Source organism: Triticum dicoccoides, chromosome 3A, assembly GCF_002162155.2.
Source record: "Triticum dicoccoides isolate Atlit2015 ecotype Zavitan chromosome 3A, WEW_v2.0, whole genome shotgun sequence".
Lineage (NCBI taxonomy): Eukaryota > Viridiplantae > Streptophyta > Magnoliopsida > Poales > Poaceae > Triticum > Triticum dicoccoides.
The window spans coordinates 649593185-649601113 of NC_041384.1; positions in this window are offsets into that span (position 1 = coordinate 649593185).

Consider the following 7929-nt stretch of genomic DNA (forward strand, 5'->3'; position numbering starts at 1 on the left):
AATGTTATTCATGTACCATGATTGACGTGGCGATTGTAAGCCAACTATGTTCTCTCCCCTTTATTATTATATTACATGGGATGTGTAAAGATTACCTTACTTGCAACATATGCCTTCAATGCGATTATGTCTCTAAGTCGTGCCCTGACACGTGGGAGCTATAGTCGCATCGAGGGTGTTATAACAAGGTAGGTGCTTTCCAGTCCAACCCGGCGCACGCCGCTCAGTCGCTGACGTCTATTAAGCTTCGGCTGATGTATACGACGCAGAACGCCCATACTATGCCCACATGATGGTTAGTGCTATCAGGCCAGAGGCCCCTCGGATCAAATATCCAAATCGTAGTGGATTAGGAACGCGCGGTAACGAGCAGAGACTCACGATCGATGTGACCCCGTTGCCCCATCTCGAGTACTTGCGACAAGGGCTAAGAATGCCCGGCCACGCCTCCTAGGTATCTCGCGGGCACCTTCCAGGTCAACCCGACTCCACATCACTTGCAATTAAGCTCGCGCGGGTACCCCTCAGGGTCGACCTGTCTTTAGTAACATGGCTCAGTGTAAAGTCATAGTAACCATAGTAATTGTGTGTCTAACACCAAGGGGAAAACCCGAGGAATCAGCCCCGGTGAATCCCACTCGATGTTATCATCAAGGTGAACGTAAGAGGATCCACCCTCAAGGTTCACACTTGAGGGGTTGCAGGACAGAGCGGTAACGGAAGTGGTTTAGGAGGAAATCACCCTCGATGACCTCGAACATATAGCTACACTACAGAGATTCATCAGGAGTGATGTATGAGGTTCACCCTCGGCACTCGATAGTAACTCTGTAGTGTCGTACAACTAGGGGGGGTGATGTGCGGTGTCGGGGCCTAGACGTCGATCACGTTGATCGAGTCATCGAACATAAAACGAGGCAACTGGGACAAGGTGGGGGTCACTGATGGATCACTAACCAACCTATACTAAGCAGTTTAGGATAAGCAGGTAAGGTATGAAAGCAGGTAACAAAAACAGGCTATGCATCAGAGTAGGATCATACAGAAAGCAGTAGCAGTTCTAATGCAAGCATGAGAGGAAAGAAATGGGCGATATCGGAATGCTCAAGGGGGGTTTGCTTGCCTGATTGCTCAGACGAGAAGGAGGGGTCGTCGGTGATGTAGTCGATCACAGCGGCATCATCAGTCTCGGGGTCTACCGGAGAGAAGAGGGGGAAGAAACAGTAAATATAGAGCAATCAATGCATCACAAGGCATAACATGACGACAGGCAGAGCTAGGGTTACCCTAACGTAGTACTACACGTTGTAGACGGAGGGGATAAACATCCGAGGATGGATTCCCGGCGTTAGGCGGATTCTGGACAAAGGAAAAGAGGGGGAAAGTTCCAAGTTCAACATGCTAGGGAGGCGTCGCGGACGAACGGGCTGCGTATCCGGGTTCGTCTCGTCGTTCTGAGCAACTTTCATGTACAAAGTTTTTTCCATCCGAGTTACGGTTTATTTTATATTAATTTTAAAAGATTTTAAAACATTCTTAGGATTAATTTAATTAATTTAAACAACATTATCCAGAATAGTGTTTGCTGACGTCAGCATGACGGTGTTGACTGGTCAAACTGACGTGTGGGTCCCACCTGTCAGTGACACATTTTAATTAAACACATTAATTAACCTAATCAGGATTAATTAGGGGTGGGCCCACTTTCATTGACTACCTAATTAACTAATCAGGTTAATTAGATAACTAATGTGTAATTAGTTTAATTAGTTGTTTAATTTAATTAATCAAAATTAATTAAGTTAACTAATTAACTAATTACTAATTATTAATTATTTTTATTTTTATTTATTTTTATTTTTTTAATACGTTCTGGGGGGTGGGGCCCCTTTGTCATAGGCCCAGGGGGCCTTAGCGGGGCGGGCTACCGGGTGCGGGCACACCCGAGCAGGCACTCGCCCGTAGGGCGGGACGAGGCCGCCGGGGCACCGACGATGGGGCAAGCCGGCGCGGCCAGCCGGGGCCACGGCGGGAGGAGGCGAGGGGTGGCGCCGGCGCGGTCTCTGGCGCGGTGGCGCGGCTGTGGGAGGAGGAGAGGGCGGAGGCGAGGCACGGCGAGGCACGAAGCCATGGGCGCCGGCCGGGCGACCGTAGTGGCGGCCGGCGAACAGCTGCGGATGGGCGGGGCGGCGCGCGCAGGGGTGAGCGAGGCAAGCGGCGACCACAGCACGAAGTAGCAGCAGCCGAGCGCATGGCGGCGGAGCAATGGCCGGAGCGGGCGATGGCCGAGCGCGGATGCACGCACGTGTGCAGAAGCGAGGTAGCGGGAGGGGGAGGAAGCACGGCGCGAGCGGGACCGGCGAGCGAGGCGGCGCTGGGCAGCAGCAACAGTGCAGCGACGAGCAGGGGAGGGGGGCCAAGCGGGGCAGCTGGTGCGGGCTTGGCCGCGGCTAGGGACGGAGCAAAGCGGGGAAGCAGCGCGGGCCGGAGCGTGCGGGAGCACGCCCATGGGCACGGGCGGATGCGGTGAGCGCGAGCTCCAGCGAGCTCGGCCACGGCGACGTACTACGTCAACGGCGACGGATCCACGCGAAGGAGGAGGGGGGTCGACGGAGGGGCTCACAACGAAGCGTAGGGGGTTGGCAGTGGGCTCGAGGTGTGCGGGGGTGGTCCGGCGACAACGGGCGAAGTAGGGGATGGGCGCCGGCGTCGAGGCGCGTTGGGGCGATGATGAGGCTATCCGGCTTGGTGACGGGGACGGGGTTGCGGTGCGGTGGTCCGGCGAGGTGGCCCCGGGTGGCGGCGATGGTGGCGCCGCGGGGTCGAATGACGGCGACGGGCTCGGGTGCCCCGATCCAGAAGGGATCGGGAGAGAGGGGGGAGTGGGGGTTGTGGGGTGGACGAGAGGATAGGGCTAGGGTTCGGAGTGGATCGGGAGGGGGGTTAAGGGGAGGCGGCTGGGCCGACCAGCTGAGTTGGGACGTTTGGCTCGGGTGGGCCGAAGCCCAAGGGGAGGCCAGGGGCTGTAGCCCCTTTTCTCTCCTTTTGTTTTTGTTTTAACTTTTTTTTCAGCTTTTGCATTTTTTCTTTTAGTCACTAATTACCTTGCAAAAATGTTGCTCCATCACCAATATTAACAAATTATTATTTGCCACAAGATGAACATTTTAGATTTCATGTCTGACAAAAAGAATTTTTGACTTTAGATTGGATTTGAATTTGAATGTAGATTTGGATCAAGTGAAGATTAGCAACAGTAACCTAATGACACGGCACCATTAACAGGTGATTACTGTAGCATGACACTGGGGTGTTACAATCATCACCGTCACCACGCCGTCGTGCTGACGGAACTCTCCCATGAAGCTCTGCTGGATTGGAGTTCGCGGGACGTCATCGAACTGAACGTGTGCTGAACTCGGAGGTGCCCTGCGTTCGGTACTTGGATCGGTCGGATCGTGAATACGTACGACTACATCAACCATATTGTGCTAACGCTTCCGCTTTCGGTCTACGAGGGTACGTGGACAACACTCTCCCCTCTCGTTGCTATGCATCACCATGATCTTGCGTGTGCGTAGGAAAATTTTGAAATTACTACGTTCCCAACAGTGGCATCCGAGCCAGGTTTTATGCGTAGATGTCATATGCACGAGTAGAACACAAGTGAGTTGTGGGCGATATAAGTCATACTGCTTACCAGCATGTCATACTTTGGTTCGGCGGTATTGTTGGATGAAGCGGCCCGGACCGACATTACGCGTACGCTTACGCGAGACTCGTTCTACCGACGTGCTTTGCACACATGTGGCTGGCGGGTGTCAGTTTCTCCAACTTTAGTTGAACCGAGTATGGCTACGCCCGGTCCTTGAGAAGATTAAAACAGCACCAACTTGACAAACTATCGTTGTGGTTTTGATGCGTAGGTAAGAGTGGTTCTTGCTAAGCCCGTAGCACCCACGTAAAACTTGCACCAACAAAGTAGAGGACGTCTAACTTGTTTTTGCAGGGCATGTTGTGATGTGATATGGTCAAGACGTGATGAGATATAATTTGTTGTATGAGATGATCATGTTTTGTTGAAGTTATCAGCAACTGGCAAAAGCCTTATGGTTGTCTCTCTATTGCATAAGATGCAAGCACCAAATAATTGCTTTACTTTATCGCTATGCGATAGCAATAGTTGCAAGAGCAATAGTTGGCGAGACGACCATGTGATGACACATTGATATAGATCAAGATGATGGAGATCATGACGATACTTTGGAGATGGAGATCAAAGGCACAAGATGATGATGGCCATATCATGTCACATATTTTGATTGCATATGATGTTTATCTTTTATACATATTATTTTGCTTAGTTCGATGGTAGCTTTATAAGATGATCTCTCACTAATTATCAAGGTACAAGTGTTCTCCCTGAGTATGCACCGTTGCGAAAGTTCTTCGTGCTGAGACACCACGTGATGATCGGGTGTGATAAGCTCTACGTTCAAATACAACGGGTGCAAAACAGTTGCACACGCGGAATACTCGGGTTAAACTTGACGAGCCTAGCATATAACAGATATGGCCTCGGAACACGGAGACCGAAAGGTCGAGCGTGAATCATATAGTAGATATGATCAACATAGTGATGTTCACCATTGAAACTACTCCATCTCACGTGATGATCGGACATGGTTTAGTTGATATGGATCACATGATCACTTAGAAGATTAGAGGGATGTCTGTCTAAGTGGGAGTTCTTAAGTAATATGATTAATTGAACTTTAATTTATCATGAACTTAGTTCTGGTAGTATTAGCATATCTATGTTGTAGATCAATAGCTCGCGATGTTGCTCCTAGTTTATTATGTTCCTAGAGAAAAATTATGTTGAAAAATGTTAGTAGCAATGATGCGGATTGGATCCGTGATCTGAGGATTATCCTCATTGCTGCATAGAAGAATTATGTCTTTGATGCACCGCTAGTTGACAGACCTATTGCAGGAGTAGATGTAGATGTTATGAACGTTTGGCTAGCTCAATATGATGACTACTTGATAGTTTAGTGCACCGTGCTTAAACGGCTTAGAATCGGGACTTCAAAGACGTTTTGAATGTCATGGACCATATGAGATGTTCCAGGAGTTGAAGTTAATATTTCAAGCAAATACCCGAGTTGAGAGATATGAAATCTCCAACAAGTTCTATAGCTAAAAGATGGAGGAGAATAGCTCAAGCAGTGAGCATGTGCTCAGATTGTCTAGGTACTATAATCGCTTGAATCAAGTGGGAGTTAATCTTCCAAATAAAATAGTGATTGACGGAATTCTCTAGTCAGCATCACCAAGTTAGTAGAACTTTGTGATGAACTATAATATGCTGAAATCGACGTAGGTAGAAATCAAGAAAAGCATCAAGTGTTGATGGTAAAACCACTAGTTTCAAGTAAAGGGACAAAGGGAAGAAAGGGGAACTTCAAGAAGAACGGCAAACAAGTTGCTGCTCAAGTGAAGAAGCCCAAGTCTGGTTCTAAGCCTGAGACTAAGTGCTTCTACTGCAAAGGGACTGGTCACTGGAAGTGGAACTGCCCCAAGTTTTGGCGGATAAGAAGGATGGCAAAGTGAACAAAGGTATATTTGATATACAGATTATTGATGTGTATTTTACTAGTGTTCGTAGCAACCCCTCAGTATTTGATACTGGTTCAGTTGCTAAGAGTAGTAACTCGAAACGGGAGTTGCAGAATAAATAGAGACTAGTTAAGGGTGAAGTGACGATGTGTGTTGGAAGTGGTTCCAAGATTGATATGATCATCATCGCACACCCCCTATACTTTCGGGATTAGTCTTAAACCTAAATAAATGTTATTTAGTGTTTGCGTTGAGCATGAATATGATTGGATCATGTTTATTGCAATACGGTTACTCATGTAAGTTAGAGAATAATTGTTGTTCTGTTTACATGAATAAAACCTTCTATGGTCATACACCCAATGAAAATGGTTTGTTGGATCTCAATCGTGGTGATACACATTTTTATAATATTGAAGCCAAAAGATGCAAAGTTAATAATGATAGTGCAACTTATTTGTGGCACTGCCGGTTAGGTCATATTGGTGTAAAGCGCATGAAGAAAATCCATGCTGATGGGCTTTTGGAATCACTTGATTATGAATCAGTTGATGCTTGTGAACCATGCCTCATGGGCAAGATGACTAAGACTCCGTTCTCCGGAACAATGGAGAGAGCAACAGCTTTGTTGGAAATCATACATACTGATGTATGTGGTCCGATCAATACTGAGGCTCGCGGCAGGTATCATTATTTTCTAATATTCATAGATGATTTGAGCAGATATGAGTATATCTACTTGATGAAACACAAGTCTGAAACATTTGAAAAGTTCAAAGAATTTCAGAGTGAAGTGGAGAATCATCGTAACAAAAAATGAAAGTTTCTATGATATGATCGCAGAAGTAAAATATTCAAGTTACGAGTTTGGCCTTCAGTTAAAACAATGTGAAATAGTTTCACTACTCACGCCACCTGGAACACCATAGTGTAATGGTGTGTCCGAATGTCGTAACTGTACTTTATTAGATATGGTGCAATCTATGATGTCTCTTACCAATTTACCACTATCATTTTGGGGTTACGCATTAGAGACAGCTACATTCACGTTAAATAGGGCACCATCTAAATCCGTTGAGACGACACTGTATGAACTGTGGTTTGGCGAGAAACCTAAGCTGTCGTTTCTTAAAGATTGGAACTGCGATGCTTATGTGAAAAGGTTTGAACATGATAAGCTTGAACCCAAATCAGAGAAGTAAATTTTCATAGGATACCCAAAAGAAAATGTTGGGTACACCTTCTATCACAGATCTGAAGGCAAGATATTCATTGCTGAGAATGGATCCTTTCTAGAGAAGGAGTTTCTCTCGAAAGAAGTGAGTGGGAGGAAAGTAGAACTTGATGAGGTAACTGTACCTGCTCCCTTATTGGAAAGTAGTTCATCACAGAAATCTGTTCCTGTGACTACTACACCAATTAGTGAGGAAACTAATGATGATGATCATGTAACTTCAGATCAAGTTACTACCGAACCTCGTAGGTAAATCAGAGTGAGATCCGCACCAGAATGGTACGGTAATCCTGTTCTGGATATCATGTTAATTGACCATGACGAACCTACGAACTATGAGGAAGCGATGATGAGCCCAGATTCCGCGAAATGGTTTGAGGCCATGAAATCTGAGATGGGATCCATGTATGAGAACAAAGTGTGGACTTTGCTTGACTTGCCCGTTGATCGGCAAGCCATAGAAAATAAATGGATCTTCAATAAGAAGACGTACGCTAATAATAGTGTTACTATCTACAAAGCTAGAACTGTCGCAAAAAGGTTTTCGACAAGTTCAAGGTGTTGACTACGATGAGAGTTTCTCACTCGTATCTATGCTTAAGTCTGCCCGAATCATGTTAGCAATTGCCCCATTTTATGAAATCTGGCAAATGGATAAACAAAACTGCATTCTTTAATGGATTTATTAAAGAAGAGTTGTATATGATGCAACCAGAAGGTTTTGTCAATCCTAAAGGTACTAACAAAATATGCAAGCTCCAGCGATCCATCTATGGACTGGTGCAAGCATCTCGGAGTTGGAATATACGCTTTGATAAGTTGATCAAAGCATATAGTTTTATACAGACTTGCGGTGAAGCCTGTATTTACAAGAAAGTGAGTGGGAGCACTACAACATTTCTGATAAGTATATGTATGACATATTGTTGATCGGAGATGATGTAGAATTATTCTGCAAAGCATAAAGGAATGTTTGAAAGGAGTTTTTTTCAAAGAAATACCTCGGTAAAGCTGCTTACATATTGAGCATCAAGATCTATAGAGATAGATCAAGACGCTTGATAAGTTTCTCA